At 32.0% G+C, this 19,708-nt stretch overlaps 1 long non-coding RNA gene and 1 other non-coding gene across 2 annotated transcripts; one reads left to right on the top strand and one right to left on the bottom strand.

The window, feature by feature from the left end:
* Positions 1 to 5,468: 5,468 nt before the first annotated feature.
* Trnak-uuu (transfer RNA lysine (anticodon UUU)) lies at positions 5,469 to 5,560 on the bottom strand. Its single transcript is given in 2 exon segments — positions 5,469 to 5,504; positions 5,524 to 5,560. It is a non-coding gene; the product is annotated as a tRNA-Lys (tRNA).
* Positions 5,561 to 13,738: 8,178 nt separating this feature from the next.
* LOC132735019 (uncharacterized) lies at positions 13,739 to 19,708 on the top strand. Its single transcript, XR_009626399.1, has 3 exons — positions 13,739 to 16,501; positions 17,310 to 17,358; positions 17,665 to 19,708. It is a non-coding gene; the product is annotated as an uncharacterized LOC132735019 (long non-coding RNA).

The following is a 19,708-nucleotide window of genomic DNA, read 5'->3' as shown; positions in this document are numbered from 1 at the left end:
GCTTGATGTGTAACAGTGTCCTGTAATGTAAACACTATCAATAATGTCGCCAAGATAAACCGATAACCACGTGTGTACTTTGTGACACTATTGTAAAAGTTTTAAATGTCATAATTTAAGTTTAATGTTAGTGTTCGTTTATAATTATAGCTGTTTTACTATTTTCAGGTTAAAGAATATGAAGTTCCATACGTTATATTTTATCTGTATATTTTAGAATTAATATGATACTAAGTTGTTTGCGAATTGTAATAATTTAAACAGTTATCAAAGTAGCATATAGGCTTGCTTGCCATGTCTTTTTTCTACATGTAGAGACAGTCGTCCATATGTATTCAACGAAAAAATGTCAATGTGATACTTCGAATAAACACAACATTCTTTCCCCTGCCCCCACCCCCATTTTGCTTAGGTCATTAAATAACTGACTGTTTAAGTGTCGTTATTTGAAATAGTAATATATCAGTATTTCACATATTTATAAAACAAATAAAATGTTTCTTTGAAGACTTAAATCAATGATTTCGTATTTCCCTGTTGGTAAATAAAAGACAATGCATTTATTTTCACCATGTTATGTTAACAGCTAGTCAGAACAGGAATGTGATGTATTTAATACTCGATTTCAGATATCTACATCCTTGCGTGTTCTGTCAAATTATTTTTCGGGGGCAAAAAGAAATCAGACAATGATTTCACACACTAACATCGCAATATTATAACTTCTATTTGCCTAATCTTAAACGGTTGGTGTGAATAGTTTTTTTTGTTATATTTAACTAGGCCCGATTATTTCACTGTGAAAATACAATGTTTCAGATACTGTACAGGTATCTACAAATGTGTTGAATAAATTTAAGTGTTTTTTGTAGAATCATTATAAACTATTCTTTAAAACAATAATAACAATAGCATTTTATGAAACCATACTAAATATTGTCAATACTTTTAAGTATATCCAACAAAAGTGTTGACATTTGAGTTTTTAGGAATAAATAGAATACTAGTGACGGTATTATTGTAAATAAGTACGATTTATTTCATGGTACATGTTTGAAAGTGACATTAATAACGCATAAAATGGTATGACAATACAATTTCTACATTTGTTCTCTTATACAAACTGTGTCTTTGTTTACACCTTCTACTTAACCAACAGTGGCAAATTCAACCAATCAGAAAGTCAAGGTGAAATAAATGCATTTGGTTCAAATCTGCTAATGTTAGTAAGTAAATCAAAACACAATACATTTATTTTCATCATGTTTTGATAACAAAATTAACAGGAATGTGATGTTCGTTATTTTATTATGACCTCTTTTGAACTAATCTAAAACGGTTTATGATAATAACTGTGTGTTTTAGTTGTGTATATTTTACTAAGATGTCATTACCGAATGTGATAATAAAAACTGTTTCAAATACATGTATCTATTAAAGAAAAAAATGTGTTATTGTAAATCTATCTCGCATATTTAATCTTTGAAATCATTTGAATGTTGAACACTATGTCTAACTGCATTTGTTTTTATTGTTTGAAACAGGTTTTTTTTTCTCAAATTTTAAAAACCCTTATTGAAACAGAAAATAAAGGAAATTACATTTTTCGTGAACTGTGGTAAACTACCTTATGTATCGTCATTATAATTGATGAAATAAATTCTATTGTCGTACAAATTTATTCATGTTAAATACATTTCAATATCACAAGGTCAGCATTTTCTGATCATGTAAACACATCATATTAGTCATTTTACAAAACAATTTTTCTCATTTATCACATTGTGAACTGAGTTGTTATGCAAAAAGTGTTAACCCATGGTATCTTTAAGGTCTGGGCTTTACAAATCAATTTCTTTTATAACCAAGTAAATATGTGTGTGTATGTTTGTTCGATCCATGTTTGGAGTACCTATTCCAGGAAAAGAACCTACTATCTGAGGACTTTTTTATCCAGAGGACTTAAACATAGGTCCTCAGAAAATAAATCGGACGAATGATTTCACACACTAACGTTATTATAGTATTACTTCTGTTTGTGTAATCTTAAACGGTAGACGATAATAAATAATTGATATATAATGTTTAATATGGTGGCATATTTCTGCCACCAGATAACCTGATACCTAACTAGTTAAAGAGCACCGAAACACGAGGCTATCTGATTTGTACGAGGGGGCGTAGCCCCCGAGTATTAATCAGATTGCCGAGTGTTTTGGTGTTCTTTCTCTTTTGTATCATAGTCAAACATAAAATCACGTAATATGAAACCCCGGCAAAAATGAACCAATGAACGAACATCTGAATATGATATTTCTGTCGCTTTCTCTTTCTCTGCCGTCACAATATGTAAACACCAGCAAAAATGAGCCAATCAATGGGCATGCTCTGGAGTGCGGGTAACTAATACCCGCAATCCAGTTAACGCACTGTGCATGTATATACGATTAAACCTAGACACATTTTCAACGGACAGGTCTCCAATCTATGATACAAGTTGATTAAGAGGTTACTAGTTAACCTGATACCTAACTAGTTAATTAAGAGGTTAACTAGTTACGTAACTAGTTAAACTCTTAATTAACTAGTTCGTTATATGGTTATCTGGTGGCAGAAATATGCCACCATACATTAATATATAACTACACTACCCTTAAGATTATCTTACGGTGATAAGAAACATGTTTCAGATATTGTTACAGAACTTCAGCATGGTTTATTTTAATCAAGTACAGGCATCTATACATGGCATTAATTATTTATAGTGTATCTTGTAGATTCAATACTTGAAACTATTTTATTAAAACAGAAAAAAAATAGAAAATCAGATGTAAATAACTACACGCATTTGTATTTCATCTATAATATGTACTATATGTTCATCCTCGTTTAACTGAGGCTTAACAACATAATATGTTTGACTACTTGTATTAATATTTTTTTCTTTTAGGTTATTGCATTGATTGCTCGCACTGAAATGTATTTGTTACTCTGAAATTACATGATGTATATGATGATGTACTATGTACAAATCAAAGAAATAAAAGGTTTGTTCTGCTCTGTTCTTAACAAGGCTGCTGCTCTACGGACTGAGCTAGCGGGGCGCTTTATATCGCAATGTATAACAATCATCGTAAAATGGTAAAGTTTCCGATAACTCCGATAACTAAGTGTTTAATTGGTATCACCGATAAAATGTGATTTCAGTGAACTTATGGTATATCTAAATATATCTAATGTGATAAGAGGGTTTTCATTGGTCATCTTCTTTTTTGCATACAGTTAAGTACAATTTATCAAGAATGATCAGTAAAATATATGGGTTCTTTTTAAATATAAATGGAATGAAAATTTGCTTTTATCTTATCTCATCTGATCAAGACGAATAAACAATGAATCTAATAATATATTTTATAAAATATACTCGGGGAAATATAAACAACAAACAATGTGAAAATGAATAATCAAATAGAAAATTATTGTACAAATATTGTCTTTCGGGGACTAATTTATCATTTACATTTGATACACAGTTTAAAACAGACGTATATTATCTTTCTATACTAAATGATAAATAGAATGTTTCCCATATTTACAATTTGATTTGTATTGAATACACATATTATCTGGGACATACGATAAGTTATAGTATGTCCAGATATTATATACTAGTAGTTATTATGCGTGAAAAATGTACTGTTTCCGATTCTCATTACGTTATGAATGCATTCGGTTGTGCTACCACACTTTCGATTTATTTCCCTTGTTTCAAATATTTTAATCTTATCTTGTTTAATAAATGAGAAAATTAAACTGAAATTAATATATAGAGGATATTTGTTTGTTTGTGTGTAAGATGAAATTTTATTTCATCGAGTGAGCTTTAAAAACAGTATTCTCACGAGTGGCGTAGCCACGAGTGAGAATACTGTTTTTAAAGTTCACGAGATGAAATAAAATTACATCTTACACAACAAACAGACAAATTTTCTTTTTATTTTATGCTTAAAAACAAGTTAAAACGAAATTTCCATAATTTTAACGTTAATATTAAAATCTGTTTCCCCCATTGAGAGCCCCATTTAGACGGAATTTCTCATTTAAAACAAAAAGTCTTGAGCTGAAAAATAAGTCCGCCAATCAAGGTTAAATGACGGTGATATCTATTCATTTTATTAAAAAAATATGAATGATCGCTTGTTTTAATAATAAAAACAAACAATTCTTGCAGGAGAAAATTCCAACCATCCATCCATATTTCTGTTACTTACTGCGAATTTATATTAGACCTGGCTTTCTAAAATGTAAACGGCAGCCATTTTTTAAAGTTGTGTATTTCATGGGAGGAAAATAATTGTGTAAGATTCAGAAGGATATAATTTGGATTTGTTAGTCATGCACCTTTTTAAAAGAAAGAAAACTTATTTGAGGATTGTAACAGACAAAAAATAAGGGTTGACAGAAGTGAAAACATTCAGAAAAGGAGCTAGGAAAATGGAAAACTTGGAAGCTTGCTGAAGGAACGCTGGGTTGTTTTATTTATTTTACGAGTGATGGCTGTCAATGCTTTTCAATTTTTCATAAAGCATACGGCAGTTATTGCTCGTAGGATACTTTAATATGCCCAAATGTCATCAAGAGCAGTTTTGCATGGGGAAGGAATGTATTTTTCAGACTGTAAAAACGAAACAAAAAAAATTTAGAGACGAAATTTGGTGATTGGAATTTGAGGAATAGAAGTAAGTTTTCTCTCTGTGTTACTTTTGACATTTAAGTTATTTATCTATTTCAGCTTTGCTATTTCTTTTAACAGCCTGACATTGTCAGAATTGTCCGTAAAAATAAAATTGAGGTACCACATGGGGAAAATCTTAAAAAAGTAGTTTCGTCATTGAAAAAAGTGAAATTATATTGTGATAATTTTCACTGTGAAATTATCAAATATAATTTTCACGGATAAATCAGTAATCCACTGAAAAGCATAAAATAAACGAGTATATTTTAAACTTTGAGTAGAATTGAGAATGCAAATTTGATGAAAAAAATTATTATAAAAGTGCATTTACGAAAATATAATACGACAACATTAATTTTAAATTGACTGATTTTGTTGATTATCAGAGTGGATTTTTAAGTAAACACTAATACTGGCAGAATATCATTTTTTATTTCAAACCACCGTGCAGGTTTTAAGGCGGATCGGATATGTAATTTCTAATGGTTGATTTCGGAGATTACCGTATTATATAATTAATCATCTTCAGTGAATAAGTTAATGAGTAAATCAAGAACATCATCTTAATACCAATAAGGAAACAAAAGAATCAAGGTTTGTGAAAATGATATATAATATATAATGATGATAATGTATAATACTGTTAATAAATGAGTTTTTTTATTTCATATTACAAGAGTGGATTTTGTTTTATATATGATATATATATCAAACAAAATGAATAAAAAGTGTACGCCCAACGGGGGACTCGAACCCACGACCCTCAGATATCAGATGTTCTTCAGCCTTAAAAGTCTGATGCTCTACCGACTGAGCTAGCCTGGCGCTTGAAGCGTAATGGAATCCTATAATGTAAACACTGTCAATAATGTAGCCCAGATAATCCGATTACCACATGTGTACTTTGTGACACTATTGTATTATCCTTAAAAGTCATGAGGTTATTTATTTTTATAGCTGTTATATTTCTTTCAGGTTACGGAAAATAAAGTTACAGACAAAAATTGTAAAACACAATATGTACATTTTAGTAATTGATTTTAGTAAATGTTTGCCAATTGCACTAATCAAAACAGTTATCTTATCTGACTGTATAAAAAAGTAATCAATTGCATTAAATATTGTGAAGAAATCAACACAGCACCAACAACATTGAAGACGGCGGGTGAGAAAACGGATGTTGTACTTCATCAATATTATTGAAGATCCCCGAGGTAATAATGCATTTTCATGTCCATTAGAGGTCCATAAAATAACAAATTAAAGTCTGAAGGCATGTAATATTTTCATTAATAACTTTTTATATATTGATATGACTTGTTTTTATATGCGACTTGATTTAGATAACTTCTTAGATATAATTACAAGATCGTATAATAACAGTTCAAGATATTTAAATAAACGTTATATAAGGATATTCTCGTACATTGCATAAACAGACGAAAACAAATTACGTGAACGCTTTCACAACTCAGAAAATAAAAGTGACAAAAGGCAATTTTTTCGTACAAATGTATCTACAACAACGTCAGCCTAGATCACCCTGTCTCTATTGATCTGCAAAAGTCTTTAGCCGTCTCAAGCTGATTAATAAACGTTTAAGTACTGGCATTGCTGGAAGGAAATGCAGACACTTGTTTACATTTGGATAAAGCTCTGTCGGTATTTTTTGCAGCACAGATTTTACATAATGGACGGAGCCTGTAAAAGTTTCGCACCGTGTACTAAATTTACAAAAAATAATGCGTTTTCTTCATCTCTAGATTTTTCAGTTACAACGTAGCGTTGATTATTTTCTGAGATGACGTGTACTTTTGTTTGCTCAATGTTTGCGTAGCAGTCGAACATCTGATATCATCTCTGTTTCTCGTGCTTTGAAGAAAACGGTCATACATGGCTGTCCACACAACAAGAAAAACTTATTTGTTTTGAGCTACATTTTTAATATGCTATATATCATAAACGTGGAAAGTGTGCTTCGCTTTTGTGAAAATATTGCAATTTTTCATTTTTAAGTGTGATATATAGGATATTCAATGAAACATTTAACATATATACAATTTGGTTAAGCAGTAAGTTTTCGTTATTTGTTGTTTTTTTTAATTCATAAGAGAGATTGACTATACATAATGCCATTACTAAAAAACAATTGCAAGTTCTACGATATACACATGTATAGGATCTAACATGAGTTGTCATATGACATCAAGTTTGATGTTAAAGATATAATGTAAAACGAGTTAAAGAACAAAATTATAAACCTTTGACGAGTGTTTAAGATTTATTTTAAGAAATGACAACAAATGTTAGTTTTTTTTATTACAAAAACAAATCCCATTCAAATTAGTATAAATAAATATAGTTAAATAAAAGTTATATCGCCACCACAATATATAATTTGTTTTCAAAGAGTTCAATCAAATTTAATAACGATCTCGCACGATTCTATCTTTAAGATAATGTAATTGGCCAATGCGTAACTAATGAAAGAAATTATAATAGTAAAAACAATGCAAAAAAAACAACAACAACAACACAAGAAAAAACGTTTTTAAAGTTATATAGGTACATATATTTCTTCTGCTGCATTTGGCAATTAATACAGTTAAAGGGTTTTAGTATTTTGTATGGAAGTCAAAATACTACTTTGTTTATAATTTGCTTTTTATGACAAATAATTTCACATTAAGCGATACTTTCTTCATTTTAGAAGCATTTAAATGTTTTAAAACTCGACCTAGATAAGTTTTCTCCTTTTTCAAGAAGTATTTGTATTTTAATTTCTGAGGCATAATGTGTCCTTTTTTCTCGACAGAACAAAAACGTGGTTATAACAAGAGACCGTCGTTCATACGATTTAAAACAAATGCCCCCATAACCCTCAAGTCATTGAATAACTGACAGTTTAAAGTGTCGGTATTGAAAATATATCTGCTTTTTACATAATAATTATTATTCATTGAACAAACAAATAGTTCCTTTAAAGATTAAATCAATGATTACCTATTTCCCTATTAGTAAATTAATCAAAACAAAATAGTTTTCATCATATTATGCTTACAACATGAACAGGAATGTGTTGTACATTATATTATGACTTCTTTTTGACTAATCTTGATAATAACTGTTTGTTTTAGTTTTGTATATTTTACTAAGGTGTCATTTATAAGATCATCATACTGTGATAATATAACTGTTTCAAATACATGTATCTATTAAACATAAAATTGTGTTATTATAAATCTATCTTGTATATTCAATCTTTGAAATCATTTGAATGTTGAGCACTGCATTTGTTTATTATGTTTCTTAGTGTTATTGTTTGAAACAGGAAAAAAAAAGAAAGTTACAAATAAAAATGATTATAGTCAATAAGCTTTTCCTCATTCATCACATTGTAAACCAAGTTGTGATGCAAAAAGTGTTAACCCACGGGATCTTTAAGGTCTGCGCGTAACGAAGTAAAGCCGCATAATGTATTTTTCAACGTTTTTTTCCCTTCTATATTTCATTTTCTCAATATATTTTTGCCTTTTCTTTGTTTTTGTTATATGTATCAATTGTACAAGTTTAAATGTAAACTATATAAAATTCGTTCAACATTGTTCAATACTTCTAAAACAAGAAAACACGTAAAACCAATATTTTTTATTGTTCTGTTTTACCAAATATTAGTTTCTGTTAAAAGTAAGTACAATGTGCATGTGTTTGTTCATTTAGAGAACCTATGCGAGGAAAAGAACCTACAGTTAGACGTTTTGGAATCAGAGGACTTACACACGGGTCCTCAGAAAAAAATCGCAGACCGACGTTATTATATTATTACCTCTATTTGTCTCATCTTAAACGGTAGATAATTATAAATAATTGTTATTGTATTGTTTAATTAACTACACTTCTCTTCAGATTATCTTACTGTAATAAGAAACATGTTTCGGATATTGTTACAGAACTTCAACATGGCTTATTCAATTAAGTACATGCATATTTACATGACTTTAATGCAGGCTTCATAACCTCAGATTCCCTTTCAAAATTCCATTTTATTTAGTTCCACCGTAATGTAAACAATATCAACAATGTCGCCAAGATAATCCGATAACACTATTCTTTGAACCTTAAAAGTCATGAGGCAAGTTTAATGTTAGAATTTGTTTATTATTATAGCTGTTATTTTACTTTCAGGTAACGGAACATGCAGTAACATACGAAAACTGTTAAACAAAATATGTACATTCTAGAAATCGATACTTAATTGTTTGCCAATTGCACTAATCAAAACAGTTATCTTATTTGACTGTATAAAGATGAAGATGTGTCACGTGATCAATTTTGAATGGACGCGGTTTTTCTTTCGCTGAAAATTTTTGTCAAATATTTGGATATTTTAGTGTTAAAATACAATCTTAGATATGTTATTATGGAAGTAAAAGATGGTGTATTATTATTTATATTTTAAAACGACAAATGGGAAATAGAAAAAGGAATAAATCGGATAAAAATCGTAAACATAGCAGTGACAATACGGGTGGGGAACAGGTAAAAAATCCTAGACATGGCCGGTCGCCCCCGGATAAATTAGACTGTAATAGTAGTTTGGCAGAAACTTTACATAACGCTAATAGCGTGTTGTTTGATAATTCGTTATCACTGGATAGTACGGTGTTTGTGTCGGAATCATTATCTGAAACTGACAATTATTCCTTAATCATGGACCCTAAACAAGCTGCTTCAAGTGACCCGCCCCCTAATTCAACACCTCCGTTGACATCAGTGCCCCCGCTCCCTATTCCGGCGGATATTTCTACCAGCACTGACACACATACGGATGCTATCATTGAATATTTGCAAAGAATAGAGCTGAAGCTAAATCATGTTGACCAGCGTCTCAATACCTTGGACATACTTGAGCAAAAGGTGAGCAGTTTTTGAGATCGACCTTAAAAAATTATGGACTTTTGTACATGATAGTAACCAAAAAAATGGATGACAAGGTATCTAATATTGACTCAAGGGTGGATAGTCTTGAATTTGCGCTTGGTCAGGCACAGAGCGAATTGGATCAAATGCATCAAACTGAAGCTCGGGTCAAGGACGATTTACTCTATGTCAAGTCACAGAGCATGCGTAACAATTTAATTTTTGGAAATATTCCTGAACCTAAACAAGAAACGTGGGAAAATAGTGAGCAGACTTTTACGCCGATTCTTTGTTGACCATTTGAACATCGCTCAGCAGTTAGCGGACAATTTACAGTTCGAACGTGTCCATCGCATGGGAGATTATAATCAACGTAGCGGTAATCCACGCAAAATAGTTGTTAAATTTGCATTTTACGAAGATAGAGAAATGGTGCGTCACCTCAGAACCAAGCTTAATGACACTCGGTTTTATCTTCACGAACAATTTCCACCGGAAATTGTAGCACGGAGAAAATCACTCTTACCGAAACTTAAAAATGCCAAAAAACAAGGTCGTCAAGCTTGGTTAGCCTACGACACGCTTTTTATTGACGGGGTACCAGTAAGCGATAAAGAGTCCGACAGAAGCCAGATGCAGAATGGGAACCGGAAGTAGGGACTCGATGAGGCTGGACTGTCCATATTATCATGGAATGTAAATGGACTTAATAGATCTAAATTAGAGGACAATGATTTTATAAAGAAACTGTGTAATAACGATATTATATTTTTGTTTGAGACTTGGGGTAATAAAAATTCTAATTTTGATATAGATGGGTATGCAACTTTTAATTTCTATCGTAAATTTCAGAACCGGCGAGCAAAGTGATCTAGTGGTGGGGTATTAGTATACATTAAAAATGAAATAAGTAAAGGGGTTACCGTTGTACAGAATCATTTTGACACTATCACTTGGTTGAAACTTGATAAAATATTTTTTAATCTTACAGATGACATTTATTTAGCTGGTGTATATATATGGGTGGAAGGTTCCCCTGCTTATAACTTTATCAATGGTTATTTATTTGATATTGTTCAAAACGATATTTTACTTTATGAAAATCTTGGTATTACATTGTTAACTGGTGATTGGAATGCACGTACAGGTAATGGCGACCGCAAGGATTATATTGTCTGTGATCGTACCGTTAGTTTTACAGACTATGATGATTATTACCCCGACATGCCTATAGAACGTGTGTCCATGGACTGTATACATAATAACTCGGGTATTAAATTATTAGATGTATGCAAGGCTAGTTCTTTACGTATGGCAAATGGTAGGCTTGGTCGTGACTTTAATAATGGAAACTATACTTATATATGTTCATCGGGATCTAGTGTCATTGACTATCTGTTGTTGAAAGAGCAAATATTTCAGTTTAGTTAGCGATTTCTCTGTGCAGAGTTTTAATGAATGGTCTGATCATGCTCCTATATCATTTTCTATTAAATGCCACGTATTGCGCGAGGATAATGATATTTATTATGAAAGCATAAGTTTACGATGGAATGATGAGTTACAAAACGAATTCCGTAGAGGTCTTATATCACAAACTACCACGTTTAAATACTATTACCGAAAATGTTGATTTTAACGATAGATTACAGTTAAATTCATGTATAGAATCCTTTGTAAATGTTGTGAGAAGCGTGGCAGATCCATTATTTTGTAAACGTAGAATAACATATATTACGCCACGTGCCGATGGTAAACTATGTAAAAAGGCGTAGTGGTTTGATGAAGATTGCAAACGTTCAAAAGAGATATATTTAAATTCTGTATATAAATATAATATGTGTAAAAATGATGTAAATAGAATAGAATTTTGTAATAATAAACTAATTTATAAAAATGTTGTGTAAAAAAAAGAAACGTAGTTATGAGTTAAAAAAATAAGAGAAATTGAACGCCTTCGTCACTGTAAACCTAAAGATTTTTGGAAATTGTTTACTAAAAAGACGATACATAAGAATAGTGTTTCCATAGAAGATTTTTATGAGGCATTTTTCTACCTTAAGTAATGATTTGCCAAATGTTTTGCATGCCGAAAGTGAATTATTTTGTGAAAATTTAGATTTTTTAAGTAATGATGTACTGTACGAGGAGCTAGATGAACCTATAAACAGTTGATGAGATAAATTGTGTTATTCGTCATTTAAAGAAAAATAAGGCTTTTGCAGGTGACCAGTTATTGAATGAGTATTTTATAAATTCGTCCGATATTTTATCATCGCATTTAGTTGATATTTTTAATGGTATTCTGAACTCTGGCTTTTTTCCAGATTCATGGATGGAAAGTATTATTGTACCTCTGTTTAAGAAAAATGACCCTGCACTTGCTAGTAATTATAGAAGAATCAGTCTCGTTAGTTGTTTTTCAAAGATATTTACAGGTGTTCTGAATAACAGATTGACAAAATGGTCTGAAGAAAACGACAAAATTAGTGATGCACAATTTGGATTTAGGAAGGGTCGCTCCACAGTTGATGCTATATTTGTTTTAAATGCTGTTGTTAATAAAATTTTTAATGAAAATGGACGTCTTGCATGTGCCTTTATAGATTTTCAAAAGGCTTTTGATAGTGTTTATCGTAATGGTTTATGGTTTAAACTATATAACATTGGTGTACGTGGAAAAACTTTAAGAATCATCCATGATATGTACTCTAAAGTAAAAGCACGAATAAGGGGCTGTAAATCATATTCAGATTTCCTGGAATGTTCGATTGGTCTTAAACAAGGGGAGGTAATGTCCCCGATATTGTTTTCTATGTTTTTAGAAGATTTAGAAATGTATTTATTAAATGATATTAATTCTGGTTTAACATTAGATGATATTACATTTATTCTCATGTTATTTGCTGATGATATTGTTATTTTAAGTAAATCCCCTGAAGACTTACAAAATAGTTTAAATACATTATATAATTACTGCACTTTATGGGGCCTTAAAGTAAATGAAGGTAAAAGTAAGGTTATGGTTTTTAGGAAGAGGGGTCCGATTAGAAATAATGAGTATTGGACATATAATAATATTCCTTAGAAATAGTCGACAATTTCAATTAGTTAGGTACTGTTTTCAATTATACAGGTAGTTTTACCTTAAATCAAGAGTATTTAGTAGGGAAAGCTCTAAAGGCGTTAAACGTTTTATTGTTTAATTTAAAACAGACACCGGTTAAATTTAGTACTTCTTTGCAATTATTTGATGCTTTTGTTGTATCTATTTTAAATTATGCCTGTGAAATATGGGGATTTAGTAAAAGTAAGGAAATCGAAACGAGTACATCTAAAATTTTGTAAGTCCATGTTATGTGTTAAGCAGTCAACTAGCAGCATGGCTATTTATGGTGAGCTGAAAAGGTACCCTTTATATGTAAACAGATATGTACGGATTATCAAATTTTGGTCAAATATTGTTAACAGTAATAATGTTATAGTTAGATACTTATATACATTGTAGCAACGCTATATGTCGCAACGCCGCTATATGTCGCAACTAACGCTAAATGTCGCAACGCTGACGCTATATGTCGCAATCAACGCTATATGTCGCAATCGCCTACCGCTAAATGTCGCAACGTTGCCGCTATATGTCGCACAAAAATTGATTGCCGCTAAATGTCGCAACCCCTTGACGCTAAATGTCGCACTTGGTAAAAAAGTAACAGATGGAACTGACACAAAAAGTAAGTGTTAAAACATTTAAAGTTTATACCATTTACACATGAAAACATATCCTAGTAACCAAACAAAAGTTGTATTTCGCGGTCTATGGCAAAAACCTTGTATGGCCATAGAAACAGTTTTTGATTAAAGGATGGATTTGGTTCTCAACCACGGACCAGGTTTTGTTAATAGCTGTCATTATAAATAGTGGTCGAATAGCCCAGTCTAGGTAATTCGAATTTGGTATTTGTCCAGAGCAGATATATACTTATGTATTGAGTAATAAAATGTGAAACATCAGTGTGTTCTCTCTCCGTTATACGACAGGGATACAACAATATTTTTGATATCCGAAGTAGCCTACTGTGTCCAATTTCTCATATTATACTGCGCTTTGTTTAAGCCTCGTTTTTTCTCCGTTACATGGATACTTTTGTAATGGTTTAATATTGTAGCTTCATTTTTACTTCAACATGGTTTCGTTTGTGGCGTTTTCATAATGAAGTATCATTTTCATTTTTATAATGATACATTTGCCTTGTTTTACCATTACATGAAATACTTTTGTTAAGTGTTCCTTATTGCAGGTCACATTTCCTTAATGTAGCCTCGTTTTCATTATAATAGGGTTACTATAGTCTCTTTTCCTGCGTTTAACTGTAACGCGAATACGTTTGTAACGTTTCCTTACTGTTGCCTTGTTTACACTGTAACGCAGATATGTTTGTGACGTTTCCTTACTGTTGCCTTGTTTACACTGTAACGCGGATATGTTTGTGACGTTTCCTTACTGTTGCCTTGTTTTCACTGTAACGCGGATACGTTTGTGACGTTTCCTTACTGTAGCCTCGTTTTCACTGTAACGCGGATACGTTTGTGACGTTTCCTTACTATTGCTTCGTTTTCACTGTAACGCGGATACGTTTGTGACATTTCCTTACTGTAGCCTCGTTTTCCCTGTAACGCGGATACGTTTGTGACGTTTCCTTACTGTTTGCCTCGTTTTCACTGTAACGCGGATACGTTTGTGACGTTTCCTTACTGTAGCCACTTTTTCATTGTTACATGGTTACGTTTGTGACGTTTGTTACTGTAGCCTCATTTCCATTGTTACATGGTTACGTTTTATGACATTTCTTTACTGTAGCCTCTTTTCATTGTTACATGGTTACGTTTGTGACGTTTGTTACTGTAGCCTCGTTTCCATTGTTACATGGTTACGTTTTATGACATGTCTTTACTGTAGCCTCGTTTTCATTGTTACATGGTTACGTTTGAGACGTTTCTTCATTGTAGCCTCGTTTTCATTGTTACATGGTTACGTTTGTGACGTTTCTTTACTGTAGCCTCGTTTTCATTGTTACATGGTTACGTTTGTGACGTTTCTTTACTGTAGCCTCGTTATGGTTACGTTTGTGACGTTTACCTTCTGTAGCCTCGTTCTCATCGTAACATGGTAACGTTTATGACGTTTTCTCCCTGTAAAGCACGTTTTCACTATTACATGGATTCGTTTGTGACGTTTCTTTACTGTAGCCTCGTTTTCATAGTTACGTTTGTCACGTTTCCTTTAATTAAGTGGCCTCGTTTGTATTGCAATATGGTTACGTTTGTGACTTTTTCTAATTACATGTATATTCTCGTTTTGATCGAAACAAGGACACGTTTGTGAATGGTTACTCTATTTCCTGATTTACATGAACACGAACACGTTTATGACATAGAGGATATTGAATTAGTGTAAGTTCAATACTGAATTTATTGCACGAGTTGAATAAAATTATATTATGCGAGCCTCTGGCGAGCATAATATTATTTTATTCAACGAGTGCAATAAATTCAGTAATGAACTTACACGAATTTAATATTCTATTTATCACATACCCAAAATAAATACCGTTTAAAGTGAAGTAAGAGTCATTTTTCATTGACGCGCCTATAATATAACGCTAAAATTTAGCGCGTCTTTACACTATGTTTGTATAACGCTAATGACGTCACGTCAAAATATATGCACGGTCGTGCAATACCATAATTACGCAGTCGCAAAATCGGCACGGGTGTGTGATGAATTAAATTATTATCTCATATTCTCCCTTATATGTTTTATCCTCTTTTTCCTCGTAAAACTGATACATTTGTTAACTTAATGTATCGTCTTCACCATGGTTTCATTTTTGATGTTTCTAAATTATTTCGAAGCAAAGTTGTTCCTCACATATATCACATCTGCAATATGCTGAATGACAAGAATCTTGTCAAAACGTAACAATTTTTTAACACTTTGACTTTAAACATAAGACCATAGATAAAATGCACAAATAGATGCACGTTGTAAAGATATGATAAATTTTATTATCATTTTTATTGGAACTTTTGTCATGTCCAAGTATGCAGATGATGTCATCACGCAGATGCAAACAAAACACTTGAAAGTGTTTTTAATATAATTTTTAATATGTGGTAGAAACATTCCTGTTTGGACCTCTGTCAGTTTGGAGGCAGTTGCCTTATTCTGGCGACATAAATCGCAAAATTATTCATTTCCAAAATATTAATATACGAGTATGTCAGTGCGGTTTTGGGACTACTTTCTGAGCCAACTATACTAAAGCGAATGGAATAGATTATATTTTTCTTTTAAGTTTCGTTTTCATCGTTACATAGATGTTTGTTACGCGTTTTGTTAAAGTCTAATAGATTCCAGTACATTTGTTACGTTTTGTCATTGTAGTCTCGTTTGCATTGTAACATGCCGTTTGTGAAGTTTTCTTGTTGTTTTCTTGTTATTATCGTAACATAGTTACGTTTGTAACATCTTCTTCCCGTAGTTTCATTTTCAATGTTACATATATACGTTTGTGACGTTTTCTTATTGTAGCCTCGTTTTTATTGTAATTGAAACATGCTCACGTTTTTGACGTTTTCTTATTGTTGCCTCGTTTTCGTCGTACACGGTTGCGTTTGGGACGTTTTTTTCTTTAGCCTCATTTTCACTGTTCCATAGATACGTTTGTGACGTTTTCTTACTGTCGCCTCGTTTTCAGCTCTAAGTTTGCGTAGCATCGCTTTCATCGAAAAAGGGTTTGTTTAAGTCACGTTTTCATCAGAAAACGAATGCGTTTGTGAATGGTAATATTTTGTTCACATTTACATGTATTAAGTTGTTGTCTTATTATCACCCTTTGATGATTTATCTAACGACAAATTGGATGTATAATTCAATCGATATTTGAATTATTCTTAATTTGTCGCACACAAGAAAAAATAAACATTCGGTTCATGCTTATTGAATTATCATTATTAATATACATCTAGATATCTAATACATACGATTTTATGTCTGGTTGCTTTTGAACATATTATGACATAATTCATGGAGGATATTCAAGTGTTTTCTATAAATACAGGATTTATTTTCATCTAGTGGCAAGACAATAATTATTTTATGAGTGGCGGTAGCCATGAATGAAATATGATAATTTCCATACCACAAGATGATAATAAATCCTGTATTTATAGAAAAAACTTGAATTGTCTGTTTATCATATAGATTTCTCTTCTTTTTTTTGACATTACAATTTGAAAGAATTCTCCTTAAATTATGTGTATTGTCTGTATTTAGAAGAAAGTAGTCCGGCAAGACAGCAGTGAAAATACGGAAAATATATTTCACTACAGTGAAAAATAGCTTTTTACAGTGAAAATACCAAAATTGAAAATACGCATTTTATTTCATCAGTATTTCTCAATATTTCACTTATAAGTATATGATAAAACAATTTCTTTTTGGCTTGATTTTTAGTTTCTCTATTTTTTTCATGGGTCAGCCTATAACCTCTACATGTAAACAGATAAAAGAATACCTCTATTTATTTATTTTTATTCATTTTTGTATTCATTTATTTATCTAATTGTTGTTGTTGTTGTTGTTTTCTAGTGGGGGAGTAAGCAGTTGACAGTATGCAATTGACAGTAAGCAGTTGACAGTAAGCAGTAAGCAGTCAACAGTTGGCTGTCGTTTATGGAATTTCATGTTATAGTCCATGCATTTATTAATTTATCAGTGAATTCCTTTAAATGTTGTTCTAAGAATATATATGTACCTGTAAACTTTTAAAGTAAATTAGGAGGCAGAAAAATACCAAGGGTCCAACCGGGTTTTGAACCACAGACCTCTTGGTCCGTAGACGGACACCTCAACCACGTCGTTAAAGGGTTAATCTAACAGCAAGGCTGATGGAAGTGGCCTATATACCTTCAACCACTACACTCCTCCCCTCTTTACTTTTCAGAGCTAGCCAGCTATCCTGAATGTCACTCCCTGCTTACCGCATGAGTCCGTCAAACACTTCTGACACCATTTAAGTAAATTAGGAGGCAGAAAAATACCAAGGGTCCAACCGGGTTTTGAACAACAGACCTCTTGGTCCGTAGGCGGACACCTCAACCACATCGCTAAAGGGTTTACCAAACAGCAAGGCTGTTGGAAGTGGCCTATATACCACTGCACTATATTGTGCATGACCTCCAGAACGGCAACTATTTCGGAAACTGAATAATTTTTTGACCAATACAGTTGTTATAGGTCGTCCATTTTTATTTTAATGCTATAAGCAGTGAATAATAAGTAGTAAGCCGTAAGCAGTTGATAGTAAGCAGTTGACAGTAAGCAGTAGGCAGTCAACATTTTGCAATTCCATAGTATATTGATTCATTAATGTTCCCAAAGAAATATTGAGATAAATATAAAAAGTTATGAAAGTATAACAATTCTGTCATAAACCTAAATCAATACACCGCATAGTTACGAATATCGATCAACAGATCAATTGGGTATTATTCAATACTTACATGTAGTAAAGCCTATCTAGTCAGATTATGAACAGGTATAATAAAAAATATTTTAAGATATAGTCCCCCCTTAGCATTAACAAGCGGTTTGCTCAGTTATGTCAAATAATATATTAACATATATACATGTATATCCAAATGTTTTTATTGATGCATTTTGTGAGAAAGACATCCTCAAAGAGAAAGTTTGATCTCACACCTGGTCCGTGGTTGAGAACCAAATCCATCCCTTTTATCAAAAAACAGGCCATATAAGGTTTTTGCCATAGACCGCGAAATACAACTTTTGTTTGGTTACTAGGATATGTTTTCATGTATAAATGGTATAAACTTTAAATGTTTTAACACTTACTTTTTCCTACCAAGTGCGACATTTAGCGTCAAGGGGTTGCGACATTTAGCGGCAATCAATTTTTGTGCGAAATATGGCGGCAACGTTGCGACATTTAGCGGTAGGCGATTGCGACATATAGCGTTGATTGCGACATATAGCGTCAGCGTTGCGACATTTAGCGTTAGTTGCGACATATAGCGGCGTTGCGACATATAGCGTTGCTACATACGTTATAGTACATCCCAGACAAAAGTGAAAGGAAAATCATGTGTAAAAAAGGTATTCAAAAGAATAGCTTACGAAATTTCTATTTTTCGAAGTCACGATTCTAATTGCCAGTTTTTGAAAAAAAACATTTTCCGGTATACGCTGGTAAATTTTGTGACGGTGCTCCATACTTATTTTGTAAAACATTTTAGGGCAATTTTATTGCATAAATGTAAATCGGGAATTTTATTTTATTTAATATCTACCTGAGATGTTTCGTCCCATTTATACAATACACCGATATACACTTTTAGAACTAGCAGACGACAGGCTATTCTTATCATTGCGTATCTCACTGTATAAATCGCATGTAAAATGGTCTGACATATGGTAGGGTTAACAGTTAATTTAAATACTTTGGAGTCAAAAGATGTATTGAAGTTTATATTGTGATGAAGCTAAGACCCAAAGCTTTCTATTGGTGTAATACATTTTAAAATCGGACATTTAATCACAACAAACTAGCGGTTTAAAAAAAGCTTATTTTGTATTGTTTTAGCATAAGCGCTGACGACTTTACTATATTTACGATGTATTCATTCATGCTAGCAAGCGCATGCGTATATGCGAAGTTTAACGCGTAGGTATAAACTACGATTTTATCAATGAACTGTTAGTTTTTTGTTTTCTTTAAAGGAATGTAGAGTCTATTATTTCATGAAAATGAACGATTTGCAAATTTCAAAGCATTTAAACAACTTTGCAAAACACTATTTTAATGATGTGTAGTCGGAATGTACCGCTACTGCAGAATGAAGAACTAGTTTCTATAGCGGTTTTTATCCGGGAGTGGATGTTGTTCGGTAATGCATTAAACCTGTATCTTTTCTGAGATATAGCTTATAACTCTGTATACATTGCAAGCAATGTATACAAAAACGTCC

Source organism: Ruditapes philippinarum, unplaced genomic scaffold, assembly GCF_026571515.1.
Source record: "Ruditapes philippinarum isolate M1 unplaced genomic scaffold, ASM2657151v2 ctg4724_1_1_1_1, whole genome shotgun sequence".
Lineage (NCBI taxonomy): Eukaryota > Metazoa > Mollusca > Bivalvia > Venerida > Veneridae > Ruditapes > Ruditapes philippinarum.
Note: the sequence above shows the minus strand (reverse complement) of the source record. Positions and strands in the feature narration are given on the sequence as shown.